This window comes from Monodelphis domestica, chromosome 4, assembly GCF_027887165.1.
Source record: "Monodelphis domestica isolate mMonDom1 chromosome 4, mMonDom1.pri, whole genome shotgun sequence".
In the NCBI taxonomy this organism is placed as follows: domain Eukaryota; kingdom Metazoa; phylum Chordata; class Mammalia; order Didelphimorphia; family Didelphidae; genus Monodelphis; species Monodelphis domestica.
Window position 1 is genome coordinate 445,816,074 of NC_077230.1, and position 21,471 is coordinate 445,837,544.

The following is a 21,471-nucleotide window of genomic DNA, read 5'->3' on the forward strand; positions in this document are numbered from 1 at the left end:
GAGAGGCGGGGCAGGGGCGGTGTAAGTGTGGGGGGGAGGGGGAACGTCTTTGTGTGGCTGCGTCTGTTCATCCCTTTAAAGGACGATAGGAAAGGGACAAATACCGAAGTGCAGGTGTCATGCAGGCGCGGCTCTGTCAGGACTCGGAGCCTTGGCGGGGATTCGTCCTCCCCCAGAGGAGAGAATAGGCTCCCTCTTCTTCCCTTAACCCCCTCCCCCTCAACCTCAGCAACCGAGAGTGGAGGCAGCTGGGATGGGGTTGGAGCTGGTCGGAGCCCTTCCCCAAAGGTCCAAGGGGAGAAGCAGCCAACATGAGCTTGGTTGGAGGGGGATTGGGGGGGGGGGGGGATGTGCCGGTGCCCACCGACCATGGAAGGGGCTCTGATCTCTGGCACAGAACAAATGCCAACATGTTTTCCCCCAACCCCGACCTGATGTCTGTCTCCCTCTCCAGCATCTCCTGCTCCCCCCATTACCCATAACCTCTCCTCCTAGGAGTCTCCCTCAATCCACCCTCCGCACCCAAAGCAGTTTCTGAATGGAATGAAGCCAGAGAGAGCAGCAGAGGGGGTGGGGAGGCTTCTCCTGACTAGTCCAAGGTCCTTTCCAAGCCTGAGGCTCCCTGTCCCCTCCTGTGGGGAGAGTCTCCTCTGAGGCCATGGAAGAGCCCTGGGAGCTCCTCTGAGCCCTCCCTCTCTCTAATTTCTCACAGGTGTACAAGAGGAAGTCTCCCCTCCTTGGGGCTCCCACCCCCTGAGGGACCACAGTCTGCCCCAAGCAGAGACCCTGGAGCCCGAGGGAATGGCCCCCGGGACCCCGAGGCCCCCTTCCCAGGTGAGTGCAGTTCAGCCCCGGCCCTGGCCAAGCTCCCCCCAAGGAGGAATCCAGCAGAACTCAGACCTATTTCTTTCCCAGCCTCCAGGAGAGCCATCACTGCTTGCTGTCAGGGTGACCTCAAAGGTCACCTCCAATCCCCAGCTGTCTTCTGGGGGGTTTTCCAGGGCCTCTGTGACCCCTGCGTGGATGAGGTTCCAGACAGACAGGTCCAAGTGCAGTCATTTATTCATTCATCCTCCAGTGTGATAAACTCCATCAGGGAGGGATGCCTGTGTGTCCCACCTTCCAGGGATGGCCCAGGCACAGTCTGCTCCTGACTTTCAGGTTCTGGGGTTTGGACAGATCATTTAGGGCTACCAGGGAGGCTTTGGAAGATGTTTGGGGTGAGATCAGGTGAGAGCACAGACAGGAAAAGGTGTGTTTTTAGTAGGAGAAAAAGGATGGTAATTCCAGGGGAGGGCTAAAAGGTCTGCTTTTCAGATATTATTAAACTATCAGGAACTTGGAGTGCACTTAACATACAGAAACTTTACGCCTTTCCTTTTCCTATTAAAATCATATATCTTGAACCTACTAGGATTACATGACCTGTTGCTTTCTGAATATTTGTCATTTTGGTTCCTTTATTTTTTAACTTAAAAAAATTTTATTTAGAATATTTTTCCGTGGTTATATGATTTCCCTCCCCTCCTCCCTCCCTTCTCCTGGAGCTGACAAACAGTTCCACTGGGCTGTACATGTATTATTGCTGTAAAAAGGAAGGGAGTTTGGGGATATGTAGGGATGAATTATGTTGGGCCAGTGTTAGAAGATGATTATCTATGGTTTGGAAAAGCCACCAAAACCCAGCCAGGCAAAGCCTGGTCTGAGACTACACACACAGTTCACTCAGTGAAATGGGAAAGCAGGTTTAATAAAAAAGAATGAGATAGAACCGTATGGGATAACCTAAAGCTAATTTTCTAATTTCTGGGGTATTTCCCTCTAAGGGAGGTCCTAGATTCAAAAAAGTCCCAGGCCTGGTCTCATAATCACTGCAGATGTTTCATCAGGATCACCAGGTTCTGCTTTGATGAAATATAACAACAAAGACAGCAAGTAGGACAGGAACAAGGATAGGATCAGTCACTAAGGAAATGCAGCCACACCTCTAGATATCTCCTGAGAGAGAGAGAGAGCAGCTAACAGCCTTAGTACTCAGTCTAACCCTTCCTTCAAAGTTCTAGAATCTTCCTGCTGGTCTCATGCCACTTCTCTCTGCAAACTTACACACTTTCCTCCAACATTGCTCAAAACCTATTTCTATGTTATTCATATTTGGAATAGAGTGATCTTTTTAAAAAAATAATTAATTAAAACTTTTCCCCCTATATTTCCACGATTCATTTTTTCTTTCTCCTCTTTCTTACCCCTCCCAGAACCGACAAGCAATTCCACTGAGTTGTACAAATGTTGTCACTTGATACCTATTTCCATATTATTCATTTTTGCTATAGAGCAATTATTTAAAGCCTAAACCTCAAATTACATTCCCATATATACATATGATGTGTGATGTGTAAAAATGGATTTGAACTCTGGACTTCGATCCCCACAAGCCCTAGCTCCACTTCCCCAAAATGCTTTGTAATCTCACTGAATTCTCAGGTGGGCCTAGATCGAGAAGGGATTTAACCTGATTGCAAAGGTTTTGTGGTCTTTTTTGGACTTCCATTTTGGAGCAGACACGGCTCTTCCATGATGTGAGATTATCTTGTCTAGGCCGCTCTGTCCAAGGCACGTTTTTCTTACTTGTATATTCTTAAATCCTTAACCTTTAATAAACATCTAAAAAATATAATACTCGTTGGAGAGAGAAACTAATTTCTACCTGCCTCAGTCTCCCCTAAATTTTAATCTTTACAGATGTCATATACTTTCCTTTTGCATTTTTACTCCCATAGTTCTTTCTCTCAGGGTGGATACCATTGTTTTACATAAGTCCTTCAGGAGTGTCCTGGCTTGTTGCATTGCTACTACTAGCAAAGTCCAATACATTGGATTTTTCCTCAGTGTTTTGCTTTCTGTGTACAATGTTCTTCTTGTTCTGCTCATTTCACTCTGCATCAGTTCATTGAAGTTCTCCCAGTTCATATGGAAAACCTCCAGATCGTCAATCCTTATAGCACAATAGTATTCCATCTCCATCATATACCAAAATTTGTTCAGACATTCTCGAATCAAGGGACACCCCCTTGTTTTCCAATTTTTTACCACCACAAAAAGCAAAGCTATAAATATTTTTGTACAAATATTTTTCATTTTTACCTCTTTGGGATAAAAACTCCATACTATTATAGCTAGATCAGAGGGCATGCCATCTTTTAAAGCCTTTTGGGCATAATTCGACATTGCCTTCCAGAATGGTTGGATCAATTCACAACTCCATGAACAGTGTTTTAGTGCCCCAATTTTTCCACATCTCTAACATTTATTATTTTCCTTTACTGTCATATTGGCCAATCTGCTAGGTATGAGGTGGTACCTCAGAATTGTTTTGATTTGCATTTCTCTAAAGAGATTCAGAACACTTTTTCAAATGATTATTGATTGGTTTGATTTCTTTATCTGAAAACTGCCTATTTGTGTCCCTTGACCATTTGTCAAATGTGGAGTGGCTTGATTTCTTGTACAGATGACTTTTTTCCTTATATATTTGGGAAATTGGACTTTTGTCAGTTTTATTCTAAAATTGTTTTCCCCTAGTTTGATGCTTTTCTTCTAATTTTGGTTGCATTGGTTTTCTTTGTACAACCACTTCTTAAATTTAATATAATCAAAATGATTCACTTTATATTTTGTAATGTTCTTTGTGTTTTGTTTAGTCTTAAATTCCTTTCACATAGATGTCAGGTATACTCTTCTATGTTCTCCTAATTCATTTAAGATTTCACTCTTTATGTTTAAGTCTTTTATCCATTTTGAATTTATCTTGGTATAGGGTGTGACATGTTGAACTCAACCTAATTTTTCCCATACTGTTTTCTAGTTTTCCCAGCAGCAGTTTTTTATCAAATAATGAATTCTTGTCCCAGAAGCTGGGATCTTTGAGTTTCTGAAACTGTAAACGCCAAAACTGTAAGGATAATTTTAGTTTTTGACTTAAATTCTAAATAAGTGGTCGCCATGGGAAATTCCCAAATATGAAAATGCCCAAGTCAACTGGGTTTTATGGAGATTTTAATTAATAAAGAAAGAAGGAATTAAGGGAAGGAGAGAGAGAGAGAGAGAGAGAGAGAGAGAGAGAGAGAGAGAGAGAGAGAGAGAGAGAGAGAGAGAGAGAGAGAGAATGAGAGAATGAGAATGAGAATGAATTTAAACTGCTCTGGCTCAGGCTGAGCCAAGTAGTCGTTAAAGGCCTAGACCAAAGTGGCCTCCTGAGCGTAAGGGAGAACAAGTCAGTCCTATTACTCACCACAAGACCGTCTCCAAGCTAGCTTCAGTCCTCCACTGAATCTCCTGAACTCCAATTACCCTGAACTGACTTTTTACCCTTCCTTTTAAAAGGAAGGGTAAACTTTTCTCTTATGTCACCTCCCCTAAATTTTCACGTCTACCAATCACAGTAGATGCTTTTTTCCAGGACTGCCCATTCTTAGTTTTCACCACTCTTTAGTTCACACCTTCTCTGGTTAGATTATATCTTCTGAGTACTTCACACTTCTTTGTTAAGATTGCCTTTTGTAAGTTACTTGACCTTTTTGTGATTAATCTAACCTTTACAGGTACTTAACACCTTTTTGTATTAGATCTAAAAATAGACCTAGCTTAAGGTTCTAGCTTTACTATAAGGTATGAGTTAAGTACCTTCATTCAATCAGGAGTTTACAACTTTGTTATAAAATAACAATTGTTTAATAAAATAAGGACAGGTTAGAAGGGATTTGGATATAACTTACTCTAATAATAACCAACTACATCTCCCCAGATCTACAAATCTCTTCACAGAGATATCTTCTGAGTGATTTTCCTACTCTACTCTCCTATACTCTTTATAACCCCAAATTACTGTACTCAGCTAAGCTAACACCAAATGCCCCTTTTGAAGATCTAAGGAAGGGGTCTGTGTGCAAGTCTGACAGGGCCCAGCAGTGGTCTTAAGATCAGCTGTCAGTTGTTACAAGAGCAGCACAGAAACTTGGCAGATGTCAAATAGCCAACAGGGTAACAGGGTAATCCAAACAGCAGGTAGGATGTGAAGATCAGGTAGTCAAATGCCACAGGGAAAAAGCTAATCTTCTCAGGTCCACCCAGAGGGAGAGAAGCCACAGCCCCTAGCCTCAACTGTCTCTCTCTTACAGCATCTGCTCTGTCCCAGAATTCCAGAACTCTGCACTCTGCTGTCCATTTGCAAACTTACACACCTTACTTAACTTTTCCTATAACAGTTCCCTCTTTGCACAAAGTCAAAAGTGTTGAAAACAATGTTTTGGCATTTGTGCACCAACAAACTTATATCCCACCTAAACTAAATCTTACCCAAAATAGTAAACAGCCTGCACTCACTTATCTTATCCTATCTAATATTACCTTAATGTAGGAATTCAAACCAAGGAAAGGAAAAGGAAAAATTATACATTGAACAGTTAAAAATTCAAAATACAAAGCAAACATGCGAAAACAAAACAAGCAAAACATCAAAATAGAGTTACAAACACAAAACTTCATGTAAAACATTAAAGTCATAAAGACTATTCTTATAAATACAGAAAAATCCCATTACTATTGCATATATATAAATGTATATATATGCATATATATAAATGCATATAAATGCATATATATAAATGCATATATATGCATATATATAAAACTTAGAAGAAAAAATTTTAAAAGTACAATAAGCACATTGCCCAAGTTTTTACAAAAAAGTTAAATAAGTCCATTAAAAAATACGTATGCAAAATACATTTAAAAGTAGATGAAAATTCAACACAATCTTGTTCTAAATTAGAATCTCATTATTACACAAAACTCAATCTGTTACATAGAACTAAGATTTTCTATTCTGTAGGCTGAGAACTTATCAAATATTAACTACTTACATAATTTTACACATATACATGTGTGTATGTGTAAAATACACATATAAACATATACAATATATACACATGATCTACATGTATGAATACACACCATATTTACACACACGTTGCATATATGCATGTATATACATACACCACAATACAATTTTAACCCTAACTATAATATACACTATTTACATATCTATTTACATGCTTGTGTGATATGTATTATGTAATGTGTAATATGCACATTGTAATGTATATTGCAGTATTTGTTGTAATGTATTTCAGTACCCTATCTTAACAACCCAAAATTCTAATCTATCTAACTACAGCTCTATCTTAAAAATTTCCTAAAAACTAATACTGATACTTTTCTAAAGTACCTAAAATCTAAACAGTAGCCATTTACCTACACTTATATAACTAAATTCTATAACAATAATTAGTCATTGTTAGTGCTACCTATTTTATAACTAAATATAGCATTGTTAGTAACTTCATGATTTACTACCTGAACCAATGTATCTTAACTATGTTTATGTTTATGTGCTTATGTTATGTTGTGTCATGTTTTTGTTGCATGCAATATGCCTAACAAATTTCAGATTTTTCATTTTCTCATCTTGTCTGATGAAATCTATTCTTCAGTGTCTGTGGCAGTAATATGTACTGTTTAATGTATTATGCCATGTTGTTAAGTTACATTATACAAAATTTTTACAAACATTAGTCCATCAATTACTTCCTCTTTGATGAAAATTCTTCTTTAAAAGTCTCTTATTGTCTTCTGTGAATCATACATTTCCTGCACAATATCCTCTATTGTCTTTGGATCCTCCTCTTCCTCTGGAATGTCCTTCCCCTGGAATGGTCCTCTCCTTATGATCTTTTTGACTGCAGACTCTATTTGACTGATAAAATCTCAGTTTTTCACTAACCTTTCTTCTGCTTCTACTAATTCTACATTCTCATCATCAATTCCATGAGCTAATTGTACATGAGAACAATGTAATCAAGAGTCTTTTCCTAATACTTTCACTGATGAAGTTGAAATTAATACAATTGTATAAGGATCAACACAACTCTTGTGTAGCTGACGCATTGGTAAAATTTTTCACATATGCTGTATCACCTGGTTAAAAATTATGGAGAGAATAATCCAATGGGCCAGATTGGCTCAATACTCCTATATCATATAGTTGTTTAAGCCTTTGTTATAAAGCACTTAAATATGAAGTAATTTGACAATCTCCTTCTCAGAGAGCTGTATAAACAGCCTCACAAGTTTTTGCTTGCAATGGAGCATGTTGTAAAGATTAAAATTAGAAATGTAGTCTCTAGGGTTTAAGATTCTAAATCAATACAATGTCCAAAGAGCATTTCATAAGATGATACATGCAAATCTGCTTTTGGTCTTATACACAGGAAAAATAAATCAGTGGGAAGAATATCTGGCCATTTTAGATGAATTTCAGCACAAATCTTCCCTACCATAAACTTGAGTTCCCTGTTCAAATGCTCCACTTGACCTGAACTTTGTGGATGATAAGGAACATGAAACTTAGATATTGTTCCTAGATTCTCATAGACTATTTTCAGAATATCTTGAGTAAAATGAGATCCTCTCTCTAAATCTATGGTAATTGAGACACCAAATCTAGGAGCAATTTTTGCAAGCAACACTTTCACCACAAAGCTGGCTGTATTAGTATTAGTTTTAGATGGAAAAGCTTGAGGCCATCTTGTTAACCAATATACAATTACAAGACAAAACTTGTATCTTCCAGCTTTTGGCATGCTTATATAGTCATATTTCCATACTCTCGATTGGACAGTATGCCAAAGGTCTACCACCTAAACTTTTCTTTCTGAATGCACTTTGAACTTTTGGCAAACAGAACAGCTACTACAGATCCTCTTTGCAATAGTACTTATTCCCGGGTCTACCCAATGTCTCTTAACAGAATCCAGAACAGCTTGTGTACCAAAATGACCTTTTGTATGAATGGTTTGACACAAATAGGTATAAAAATCTTTTGGTAATAGCGGTTTCCCATTATCTGCAACCCATATATCATGTTCTTTCCTAGCTCTAAACTTCTTTCATGTTTGTATCTCTGAGTCTACATAAACTTCTTGTAAATCATCAGACTCAATAGTGGAGAGATTCATTATATACACTGGAGCATTCTGGGCTGCATACTTTGCAGTTATATCAGCTCTATTATTTCCTTTTGATACTGAGTCTCGACCACAATGACTTCTGCAATGAATTACTGCTGCTGTTTTGGTTTCTGGATATATAGCATCCAGCAACTCAATTATTATTTCTTCATGTGCAATTGGTTTTCCTGATGCAGTAATAAAACCTCATTGTTGCCAGATTTTTCCTGTTGCATGACACACTGAAAAAGCATACTGAGAGTCTATATAGATATTTGCCCTTTTACCATCAGCTAGAAGATAGGCTTGCTTCAAAGCCACTAATTCTGATCCCAGAGCACTTAAGATTTCCAGTTAATGAGCCATACCACAGGTTCTCAAATTCTGTGACCACTGCAGCACCAGTACAATTAATACCATTACACAAATGTGTAGCCTGGACCAGGCTCTGACCCCAGGCTGGACCTCTTTGGCAATCTTGCCCAGAGCAGAGTCCCCCACTCCACGCTATCCTCCCCCCCCTCTCTTCCCAGGTGTGCCATGACCCTCACCCAGGGGGGCTTCCAAGCTCTTGGCTGTGAGGGCAGGGACTGAAGCACCAGCCCACACAGGGAATCTCCCATGCTGCACCCTGAACTCAGCAGAGGGCTGAGGCTCCTGCTCCCAACTGTGGTTAAAGGTGCAAATGTAGAGGAACCTGCAGGCAAGACATAAAACTACAGGTAATTAAAAATGTTTTAAATAGAATCAAATATAATTGAATACATTAAACTGAATTGAATCAAATTGAATAAATTTAAATAAAAGAATTATTAAATCAAATTAATCCAAATTAACAAACTTAAGCCAAATTAATGCAATGCAGTATTAATAAAATATAGAAATTCTGTGCTTCATTATTTCAAACTTCATAATAATATCTTTAAAAAACAAATATAGTTTTTATAAGTAGATATTTATTATTGATACTATTGCCTTGCAGCAATTACTAGTGCCTTGCATTGGTTTCTTATTTAACCCTCCTGTAGTTTCATTGCTTTCTACAATAAAATTGATTGTCTGAACTTTTTTTTTCTAAATGTTTTGGGATCCTTTCATTGTTGGAATTCCCCATTCAGCAATAGGCAGAACAACTCCTCACTGATAGTTATAGAATTATAGCAGAGCTACTGAACTCCTTAATAGTAGCAGCTAGAAAAGAAGCCTCACTCAGACAGGGCAAAAGGCCCAGGAATTTCTCCTAAAGAGATTAAGATAGAAAGGCTAGAATTTTTTTCCCCCTTTTAAACACTATGGGAAGTCTTGCAACAAATTAGAGGAAATCAGACTAGATTCCTCCCAGATCACCCATGCATAGACTATTGAATTCTTGGCGTAATCCTGATTTCCCTAAAGAACATGGTATGCCAAAGAAGGAAGCAAAGAGTGTGGCAAGGATGGGTAGTCACATTCTTTAGCTGGCCAAGATTTGGTTCATTTGACTTTAAAATTTTAAAGAACTAAACTTGGCTGTTGGCCATAAAAACTCTAAAGACTACTCATTGACTTCTCTAGCCATATCATCCTGACAAGCTAACCTAACCCACTGCCCCTGAAATGACCTGGTTGTCTCTGAGAGCCCTGACACATGGTGGTCACTGTCACCCAGGCATGAAGCAGTTCAGCCTCTCAATCCAGGCCATTCTGGCTTGACTCCTTCAGTTCCTCCTCATAAACCATTAATTAAATCTAGCAAGAAACACACCCTTTTGTTTCCCTGCCTGCCTGTGAGGAGGCTCCTCCTCTTGATTCAAGCCAGGATATGACTCCTTTTGCCCCTCCCCCTTCTATGCCCCTCTTACCTCCCAGCCCAACTTTGGTAGCATCTCTATTCCCCACTCTTAACTTGGAAGGCTATCCAGGCTTTGCCTTGCCCTGCCCACCTCTCTTGTCTTGCCCAGCTTTTCACTGCCCAAACCTACCCTTTCCTCCCCCTTGCTCAACTTCTCCCCCTCCCTCACCCACCCCATCCTAACTCCTGACTCAGCCCCTCCTCCCACCCATCATCCTTCTTCCTCCCGCTCTCCTTCCCTGACCAAACCTTCTTTCCCCCCACCAGTCTTCTTCCCCCTGACCATGACCAACCCCTTCCAGCCAGTCCAGTCTCCTCTCCTCCTTGACTCTACCCCATCTCCCTTCTAAAGGAGTGTATGTGATCACTTGTATTGTGAACAATAATATAAAGGCAGGAAAACAGCTTTCCTTTTAATATGTATGAGAGAAAATATAGGAAATCAAATGAAGAGGGATTCACAAAAGCATCTGCAGAAGATGTGATTTTATTTTTATTTTATTTTTGTTTAATCTTTGTTTTGTTTTAATAACAAATTTACACATACATTTTTAAAATTTACATGAGTCATGTTGTCTCCCTCCCTTCTCTCCCTACCCTCCTGGAATTGACAAAGAAAATGAAAGTTTAGTCCAGATGTGAAGGAATCCAGTGGACTCAGGAGGCAGAGACTAGAGGGGACAGCAGTGAAGGCTGGGGAAAGAGGCAGAGGAGGCTGGGACAATAAAAAGTCTAGAAGATGGAGAGTCTCCTGTGAGGGACTAAAGAGAGCCTAGTGTCACTGGGTACTTAAGAGTATTGAAGGAAATAAGGGGAGAGGGAAGGCGGATAAGGGGGGAGTTCTTAGGGTGACCAGCCTTGTAGGTGGCTGCCCAGGTGGAAACCAAGCCCCGGGGTGTTGCAGATGCCTAGGAGGAGTCTAGGATGAAGAGAGCTCACTCTGGTGGCAGTGGCATTCCAGATAATAGAGGGCAGAACTTGGGGTGGAGAGGCAGGTAGGGTCCTGAAGTCCTGGCCTTGGATGCCATTGGAGGGCAGCTGTGATCTTGGGACTACAGAGACAGGACAGGAGGGGCAGTGAGGACTACTAGGACTCACCTAGTGTAAGACGAGTTCAAAAAAAGCTGTTGCTCTCCTTGGAACTGAGGTCTCTCTGCATTCTTCCCTTTGAGTCCAGATTTCTCTGGGGCTGAGTTCTTTCTGCCTTCTGGTTCTAGGTATGTCTGAATGGGGACCTTTTGCTGGCCCTGCTTGTGGTGGTGGCTGCCCTTTTCCCTGGGCCTCATCTTTCCTGTCTGAACTCTTTGAATGCCCTTCAGATAGGTCAGGGGCAATTCTCCCTCAGACCTAGCTCCAGGGGCTGCTCTCTGCCCCTGCTACTGTTGTGGGAGAGAGCTTTATTGTGTGAGAGGGAATGCTTGTTCTGGCCAAAAGAATTGCAATTCATAGTTATTCCTCTCAAGACACAAAGGTGTCTACAAAGTGTAGCCACAGGGGTGGAGAAAGCCATTGCAGGAGAGTGGAATAGCCCCCAGATGGGTGCAGAGGATAGTGGAATGATCCCTTGTAGGTTTTCAGGTGGAGAATTGTGTGTCCTCCCATTTTTGAAAACTCTCAGCCTTTCCTCACACCAGTCTGACTGTAAAGATGATTTTTAGAGTTGTGACTTAAATTTGGTCGCCAGGGGAAATCCCAAATAAAATACCCAAGTCAGTCTGGAATTTTATGGTAATTTAACTAATATAGAAGGAAGAAATTTAAGGAGAAGGAGGGAAAAAGATACAGGATTTCTCCTGCCTGGCTTATGCCAGGGGGAGTTTACAATCCCTGCCTCTAAGCCTCTGAAGAAGATTATATGCTTCTAAGAGGATAAAGTTGGAAAGTAAAGGAGGAAATTGAGCCAGAAACTCACCACTGAAATGGACAATAGCTTGTAGCCACGCTAAGATGCTGAAAGCTCAGCACGCTGCTCTTAGCTAATTCTCCACCACCAATCAGGGAAAGAGAGTGTTCTGAGAGACAAAATATCCCAAATATATAGACCTTTCACCCTCGTGTCTCCTCCTCTAAAATTTCACATCTACCAGTCACATCAAAGGCTTTCTCCAGGACTTCCCATACTTTTAGTTCTCATCTTCTTTGATTAGATTATATCTCTTGAGTTACTTAACACTTCTTTGTTAAGTTCACCTTTTGTTAGTTACTTGACCTTCTTGTGAGTAATTTAACCTCTGTAATTACTTAACACCTTTTTGTATTAAGATCTTAAAATAGACTTAACTTAAAGTTCTAGCTTCACTATAAGGTAAGAACTAAGGACCCTCATTGTTCAATCAGGAGATTACAACTTTATCTTCCCCATAAAGTAAGATCTTAAGTAGGGTGGAGTAATTTAAAGTTCACACTCTCCTGGGTGTGCCAGGGGCATTCCAGGCTGAAAAGTAGGGAATGGGTTAGGAAGGGGTGAAATGGAAGAGCCTCCAATACCAGGTGAAGCCTGGGTTTTCCATGGAACAATATAGAAAAGTAGAAGAGTCCTGCCAAGTAGTGTGTTATTGTTACATCTGGCCATTGACCTGTCAGTTATTCCTTAGTCTGCCTCTTAATTTCTTCTCTTGACCCTTGTTCCCCAGGTTTCCATAGTTATGGGGCTAGGCTTAGATCCTTTGTTTTTTCATAAATAAGCTTTTTGACAATTAATGTTGAATTATGATGTTTTTGTGGAATATCCCTTTAGCCTGGCCTAGGTTAAAACTCCAGACTTTCTGTCCATTTCCCCTGAAGTTATGAAATTAGGGGCAGCTTCCCTTTTATTGTTATGATAAATGGATTAAAGGTCTGACTGACTAGCCATGGTGAACTTTGACCCATTTTGAGAGTGTTTTGGGCAAAGCCACAAGGCTGGGGAAAGGTTGGACTGACACCTTCTTTGTATGGACAAGGACCTGCTTTTCTTGTGAAGAGGTAATGAGGGAGGAGTTGAGGTCTCCTAAATCCCCCTCTTCAGGAGTTAAGAATTGGAGAATTAATCTGTTCAGCCCTCAAAAACCACACAAATTTTTTGTTTTATGTTTTTAAATAAAAAATGTAGTTTATATATAACAATTAAATATATTTATAGATAATAAAGAATGTAAAGAAATAAACTTGCTTATAAAATGTTATTTACTTTCAAGTTTAGGTGAAGATGCTGGCAGAAAAGGTTTTCATTTCATGCACTAACTCTTAACATAACTTACTATCTACACACATAATGCTACATTTAAATGCAAAATTGATCTTACACATTACTTGTGATATGTAAATATTGCTAAACTTAATTGCTATTTTTAAACTTAATTATCATCATTTTCTTCATTTAATTTTGGGTGTTATGCCACACTTTCCTGGATTTCACTTAGAGGCCATTTCAACATAAACCTTTTCATGGAAGTTTGTGTTAAAGGGATTTTATTAATCTCTCCCTCTGTCTCCTTCAGAGGCCAGAGGGGTTTCTAAGTAGATGAGAACTGACAGGATTCAATGAGACAGAGCTGAAGATTCCTTTACTAGGGAGACAAGAACTGAGGAGAGAAAGTAGCCACCCTCTGACAGGAAGTTAGGGAGGACACTTGGTCAGTGAGGAGATAAAGGAAGCAGCTGGTGAGAGTTAGGGGTCTTGGGGACTTCCAGGTAAGCATGGTGGCAGTCTAGACGCGGGATGCTCCCTCTCCTCAGCACCTACTGATTTAGACTACCTCAAAAGTCCCAGAAAAACCAAATTCATAAGAACGAAGGGATTCTACAGTAGGGCACAGCATTGAAAGTACATAGGATTTGGGCATTTCCACATTATAAGGGGTTGAAAAAGCTCCAACCCAAATGTGAGCTGATCTACCCTCCCCCACCCCACCTATGGAACCAGAGTCAGAGCCAGGGCACACAAGAATCAGCAAATGAGCAAGGGGCACCTCTAATAGAGTCTTGGGAGCTGACTAAGACCACCAAGGATCTACACCTGAAACCCTGGTGGGCTGGGGAGCACAAACTGTGGGTGTTCCTGAGAAGGTGGCACAGGGAAAGGCAGCAAACAACTGAAGCTGCTGAGATTTGAGAGCTTTCCTCAGGCAAAATCCTTGCTCCTTAACTCCATAGACAGAGAGCCTGCTGTTCTCACTTGGATTTCTGACTAAAAAGGGAAGTAAAACCCTCCACAGTGATGGCAAATTGTGTCCAGGAGCCTCAAACTCCCTCCACCAAAAAAAAAAAGAAAAGAAAAGAAAAAGAAAAAGGCATTGACCCTGGAAAATTTTTATGGTGGAAAAACCCAGGCTACAGAGGAAATACAGGAGGAAATTCAAATGAACCCAAAACCTTCCAAAAAATGGAAATTGTCCACAAGCTCTTGAAGAATTTAAATTGGAGCTTATCAAATAGATGGAAGCCTTCTGGAAAGAAAAGTGGGAAATAGTTCAAAGAGAAAACAGTCTGAAGGACAAGAACTCCCAATTGGAGAAACAGCTGGAAGCCAAGAAAAGCAGGATAGACCAAACCGAAAAGGAAAATCAAAAGATTAAAGCAGAAAACCAAAAGATTATAACCAAAAACCAGGACTTGAGGACCAGAATTGGGCAACTGGAAACCAATGATCTTACAAAACAGCAAAAATTAATAAAGCAAAGTCAAAAGACTGACAAAATAGAAGAAAACATAAAATATCTCATTGACAAGCTGACAGATCAGGAAAACAGAGCATGACGAGACAATTTGAGAATCATTGGTCTACCTGAAAAGTCAGAAATAAACAGAAATCTTGACATCATACTTCAAGAAAGCATCCAAGAAAACTGCCCTGATGTCCTTGAACAAGGGGGCAAATTAGACATTGAAAGAATTCATAGGACACTCTCTATACTAAATCCTCAAAAGACAATTCCCAGGAATGTAATTGCCAAATTCCAGAGCTTTCAAGCTAAGGAGAAAATACTACAAGAAGCCAAAATAAGAAAATTCAGATACCAAGGAACACCAATGAGGATCACACAAGACCTGGCAGCTTCCACACTAAAGGATTGCAAGGCCTGGAACATGATATTCAGAAAGGTAAGAGAATTGGGTATTCAACCAAGGATCACCTATCCGTCAAAACTGACTATATACTTGCAGGGGAAAGTATGGGCATTTAACAAATTAGAAGATTTCCAAGTATTTGTAAAGAAAAGACAAGAACTAAGTGGAAAGTTTGATATCCAAACACAAAGATCAAGAGAAACATGAAAAGGTAAATGAGAAAGAGAGGGAAAAGGGGAAAAATGGTTTTTCTTATTCAAACTCTCTTCTCTAAGGACTACAATTATATTAAATTATATGTGTACATATATGTTAACATATGCAGAAAATGTTATTTGTAACTCTCAAAAATTTTATTTATTATTATTGTAATTAGAAGAATCATTCATAGGAAGAGATTGGGGCATTAAGGGCTATAAGATAATATTCAAAAAAAGAAAAAGAGAGGGGGGAATCAAAGATGGCACCAAGAGATACTTGAAGAAATAAAATAAATAGGATAATCTTTATCACACAAAGATATACATGGGAAGGGAAGGGAAAGAATACTCTTATAAGAAGGAGAGGAAGAGAGTGCTAATAGGAAATATTTAAACCTTACTCTCAGTGAAAGCAAGTCTGAGAGGGAAGACCATCTAGATCCATTGGGATCTTGAATTCTATCTTATCCTACAGGGTAAGTGAGAAGGGAAAACTAAGGGGGGTAAGAGAGAGGGAGTAAAAAAAGGGAGGGAAGGAGAGGGGGGAGGGAACTTAACAGACCCCCCCCCCCAGAACAGGAAGAGAATAAAAAGGGAGGGACCAGAAAGGGAAGCATATTAAGGGATGGTATTAGGGGGATTGACTAAAAGTAAATCATTGGTTTAAAAGGATATAGCAAAAGAAGAAAGGACAGAACTAGGATAGGATATCAAAATGCTAGGGAATTCACAAGTGACAATCATAACTTTGAACGTGAATGGGATGAACTCACCCATAAAATGTAAAGAATAGGAGAGTGGATTAGAATCCAAAATCCTACCATGTGTTGTCTATAAGAAACATACCTGAGGTGGGTAGATACTCACAAGGTCAGAATTAAATGTTGGAGTAAGACCTATTGGGCCTCAACTGACAGAAGGCAGGAGTTGCAATCATGATATCTGACAAAGCCAAAGTAAAAATAGATCTGATTAAAAGGGATAGGGAAGGTAAATACATTCTGATAAAGGGGAGTATAGACAATGAGAAAATATCACTAATCAACATGTATGCACCAAATGGTATAGCATCCAAATTTCTAAAGGAGAAACTAGTAGAATTGAAGAAGGAAATAAATAGGAAAACTCTACTAGTGGGAGTCCTGAACCTACCACTATCAAAATATTTAGATACATCAAATAAAAAAATAAATAAGAAAGAGGTAAAAGATGTGTTTTGGGTGTCTTTTGTCTTTTGAATCTTGAGAGAGCAAGAGGTCTGTCTCTGAGGCAAGGGGCTACTGGCAGTTGCTATTGACAGTTGGGCTGCTATAGAAAATTGAAGGGAGTGGGTGAGTGGCCGATGACTATTATTTTAGGGATTTAGGTAGTTAGTTAATAATTTATAGATAGAGTAGGTTAGATAGGCCTGGTATGCCAGGCAAAAGAAACAATCCTCATAAGACAGAGGTAGTTTTTGGAAATTTTAGATAATATATGGAATTTTAGGTTTATTTATAGGGTATAAAATTAATAATATCTTTTCTCTTGTGTAATTTAAATGTTACCCGTGAAAATTACGATCCCCAACAAAAGTGCTATTCCCAGTACTTTATTTACTTCCTGTCATTACGTGCTAACATTGACTGGATATAAATTGGTTGCAGTTCCGTGTCTAGCCCTCTTTTCCTTCCTGTCGGGGGCTTTGGTGGAGAAGGAATTTTGAGCTGGCAGGAAAAACTTAGTCACATGGTTTCCATTTTGTCAGATAATAAACTTTATAAAATAATACTTTAAATATTGCAGATTAATTTAAAATCCTATATTTATGGTGACCAGAAGTGGAGTTCAGAACCCTTAATTCTCTTTGAGTGGATCAGTTTGAAAAGAAAACATGTTTCTCCTGCCACGGCTTTTTTCCCCACCCCCAAACTCTCTTTGGAGTTGCCACCTGTTGCTGGTGATCCTGGCTCCTGCAGCTAACTCCTTGAGTGGGCTTAGCAACCTGCTCCTGCTAGTACTAATGCTTCTAATTGCAGTTGCTGCTCCTGATTGCTATCAACAAGCTGGAGGTTTTTGGAGCTGCTCTCCAAATAAGCTGGGAAAGTATAAAATCCCTCTTTCCCTTACATTGCAAATAGCTGAGTGCTTTCTTGCTGCTCGATTTGGAAGCCTGGGTGTGTTTCACTTAGGCAGTCCCGCTTAACTCCCTTACCACATGGCAGGAGGAGCAAGCTGCTCCCTGGTGTTTTATCCCTATGGGGAAGGTGAAGGAAAGTTACTCTTCCAAACAAGAAGTAGAATTGCAAGCATGGCTCACTCTATCTCAAACATTTCCCAGTTTTCTTCCTACCACTCCTGGGTGCACTGGTCCTTTCGAGGACATATTTATCTCCATACACCCCCTTGCCATTCTGGCCTTCCCTGTCTCTACAATACGTCCAATATGGGATTCCTCCACAATATGTTCAGCATACCAGAGCTGTGACAAAAGGAACCTAAGTGGACAATGATCCTGGGGAGGGGAAGAAACCTTAAAGAGTCTGAAGGTAGATTTTAAGTCTTTTCAGTCTCCATTGTTTTATGGAAATCTCTGTATCAGAATTTGAAAAAAGAACTTTTGAATTCAGTGTCTGTGTCCTGTCACATATATTGTATTTGCTGATTGCTTATTTTAAGATTTTATTTTGTTTGTTCAGGTCTGTTACACTGTGTAACTTTAAGTTACTGTGTTTGGGCTATTAGTTGTATGTTCTATTACATAGTCTTTATTTGTGCCTCCCCATATGACTGGACTGAAGAAAATACCTTTGTAAAAGTTCAGGAAAATGTAATGATCTAAAAAAATTTAATTCTATTTTAAAGGACTTTCTTTTTTTTTTCTTTAAAGGACTTTCTGATGTGAAGTGCCTATTATATTCCCCCCCTCCACATTTATAAAAATGTAGTGGATAAGATGTGTATACTAGCGAGGGATCAGGAACCAAAGCTTGACAGGTCTAAGAGAGATGGAGGGAACAAATAAATAGGAGCACTACTTTATCTCCCAGGCAGAGCTGCCCAAGAGAAGGTGAACTTGGATATCACTGTCTAGAGCTGAAAGGTAAAGAGGAAATCCCCTTCAGTCTCTGGCTTCTGTTTCCTTTCCTGGATGAATATTATCTTGATCCCCTTAGTACATTTGAAGAATGAGATGTTTAGTTCTTCTGTAATTTGTAAGATCTATTTATTGTCTGGAGATTCAGGACTGGTAGGTTTAGGAAAGAGGGAAAAGTAGTGTAGGGTCCGAGAAAATCCCCCAAGAATTGAGACACGGAGACAATGCAAGTAAGCAAAGGATCACCATTTATTTCTAGCTTGCTCTAGGGCTGCCCCAAAGAAAGGGGGGTGCCCTGGCTTGGCTGGGGGAACACCTTTTATAGTATAGGGGGCCAGCATGAAATATTGAACAATAGGATATCATGATTTGGCAGTTGCTGCTAGCTGTGGGGTTCACAATACAGGGAGTGTCTGCTTAGCTGCTGGAATAGTTATGCTGACTTGGGCAAGAGTTTACTCCTGACCCCAGGGGAGGTTGTTCTGATCTCCTTCAGTAGGAAGTCCCTATTTCTATTTCACCCTAAAATCTCTTCAGGGGTTGAGGGCTTATGTGAATATTAGATTTACCTATTTTCTGATTTTAACAATGAAGATATTTAGTCTAACAAAATCAGGGGGGTTGTGAATTTTAAATTATTCCACCCTACTTAAATCTTACCTCATGGGGAAGATAAAGTTGTAATCTCCTGATTGAACAATGAAGATACTTAGCTTTTACCTTATAGTGAAGTTAGAACTTTAAGTTGTCTATTTTTAGATCTTAATACCAAAAGGTCTTAAGAAACTATAAAGGTTAAATTAATCACAAAAAGGTTAAGTAACTTAGAAACAATGAAGTGTTAAGTAACTCTAAAGATCTAATCTAATCAAGAAGATGAGAACTAAAGAATGGGCATTTAGAGGAGGAGACACAAGAGTAAAAGTGCTATATATTTGGCTCATTGGCTCTCTCCAGAGGAACCTTCTGGCTCTTTCCCCAGAGGGGTGGTTCTGGCTGGTCACTTCCTGTGAGCTGGACTGGACGCCAGTTCAATCCTGGAACTTGAGCCTAGAGGAGCTCCCTCAGACAGCTTCCTTGAGATGGTCACTTGGTGAGTGATAAGACTGACTCCCTTTTCCCTTGGCTCTCAGGGGAGGCCCCCTTGGCTAAGGCCTTGAACTCCTGCCTGGATCAGCCTGAGCCGGAGCAGTTTAAAATTAACTCTTTTCCTCTCTCTTTCTTAATTTCTTTCCTCTATATTAATTAAAATCACCATAAACTTCCAGCTGACTTGGGTATTTTATCATGGGATTTCCTTGGTGACCAAATTAATTTAGATTTTAAGTCACAACCCTAAAAATTATCCTTACAGTTTAGCTGACCACACCAGTTATGACGAGAACCCTCAAATTTCTGTGAAATTTCTTTCTTTTCTCTCTTTATTACTTGCTTAAGTCAGTCAGTTTTTTATTTTTATTTATTTATTTATTTTTGTTACAATACTCACTTTATTTCCCTCCCTCACCTCCACCTACCCTTCTCTCAGCCAATGTGCAATTTCATTGGGTATTACTTGTGTCCTTGATCAGAACCTATTTCAATGATGTTGTTTGCAGTAGGATGTTCATTTAGAGTCTCTACATCCTCAACCATATCCCTTCGACCCATGTATTCAAGCAGTTGTTTTTCTTCCATGTTTTTACTCCCACAGTGTTTCCTCTGAATGTGGATAATGGTTTTTCTTGTAGATTCCTCCAAGTTGTTCAGGGTCACTGCATTGCCACTAGTGGAGAAGTCCATTACATTTGGTTGTACCATAGTGTATCAGTCTCTGTGTATAATGTTTTCCTGGTTTTGCATCTCTCACTCTGCATCAATTCCTGGAGGTTGTTCCAGTCCCCATGGAATCCCTCCACTTTATTATTCCTTTGAGCACAATAGTTTTCCATCACCAACATGTACCACAATTTGTTCAGCCATTCCCCAAGTGAAGGGCATCCCCTCATTTTCCAATTTTTTGCCACCTCAAAGAGCACAGCTATGAATATTTTTGTACATGTCTTTTTCCTTATTATCTCTTTGGGGTACAAACCCAGCAGTGCTATGGCTAGGTCAAAGGGCAGACAGTCTTTTAGCATCTTTTCGGCATATTCCAAATTGCCCTCAAGAATGGTTTGATCAATTCACAACTCCACCAGCAATAAATTAATGTCCCGACTTTGCCACACCTCCTCCAGCATTCATTACTTTTCTTTGCTGTCATGTTAGCCAATCTGCTAGGTGTGAGGTGATACCTCAGAGTTGTTTTGATTTGCATCTCTCTAATTATCAGAGATTTAGAGCACTTTTTCATGTGCTTATTAATAGTTTTGATTTCTTTGGCTGAAAACTGCCTGTTCATGTCCCGTGCCCATTCATCAATTGGAGAATGGCTCGATTTTTTGTACAATTGGTTTAGCTCTTTATAAATTTGGGTAATTAGACCTTTGTCAGAGGTTTTTGTAATGAAGATTGTTTCCCAATTTGTTGCTTTCCTTCTAATTTTGGGTGCATTCATTTTGTTTGTACAAAACCTTTTTAATTTGATGTAATCAAAATTATTGATATTATATTTTGTGATTTTTTTCTACCTCTTGCTTGGTTTAAAGTCTTTCCTTTCCCAAAGGTCTGACACGTATACCATTTTGTGTTCGCCTAATTTGCTTATAGTTTCCTTCTTTATTTTCAGGTCATTCACCCATTCTGAGTTTATCTTGGTGTAGGGTGTGAGATGTTGATCCAAACCTAATTTCTCCCATAATGTTTTCCAATTTTCCTAGCAGTTTTTCATCAAAGGATCTTTGGGGTTATCATAGACTGTATTGCTAAGGTCATTTACCCCTAGTCTATTCCACTGATCTTCCTTTCTGTCTCTTAGCCAGGTCCAAATTGTTTAATGACCACTGCTTTATAGTATAGTTTGAGATCTGGGACTGCAAGTCCTTCCTTTGCATTTTTTTTCATGATTTCCCTGGATATCCTTGATCTTTTGTTCTTCCAAATGAACTTTGTTATGGTTTTTTCTAATTCAGTAAAAAAGGTTTTTTGGTAGTTCAATTGGTATGGCACTAAATAAATAAATTAATTTGGGTAGGATTGTCATTTTTATTATTTTAGCTCAGCCTACCCTTGAACAATCAATGTTTCTCCAATTGTTTAGATCTAGTTTTAATTGTGTGGAGAGTGTTTTGTAGTTGTGTTCATATAGTTCCTATGTTTGTCTCAGCA

The 21,471-nt window shown here is 39.5% G+C and overlaps 1 pseudogene; it reads left to right on the forward strand.

Annotated features, from left to right (window-relative positions):
* The first annotated feature begins 23 nt into the window (after positions 1-23).
* LOC107649196 (zinc finger protein 260-like) overlaps positions 24-21,471 on the forward strand; it is a 52,022-nt pseudogene continuing 30,574 nt past the window's right edge.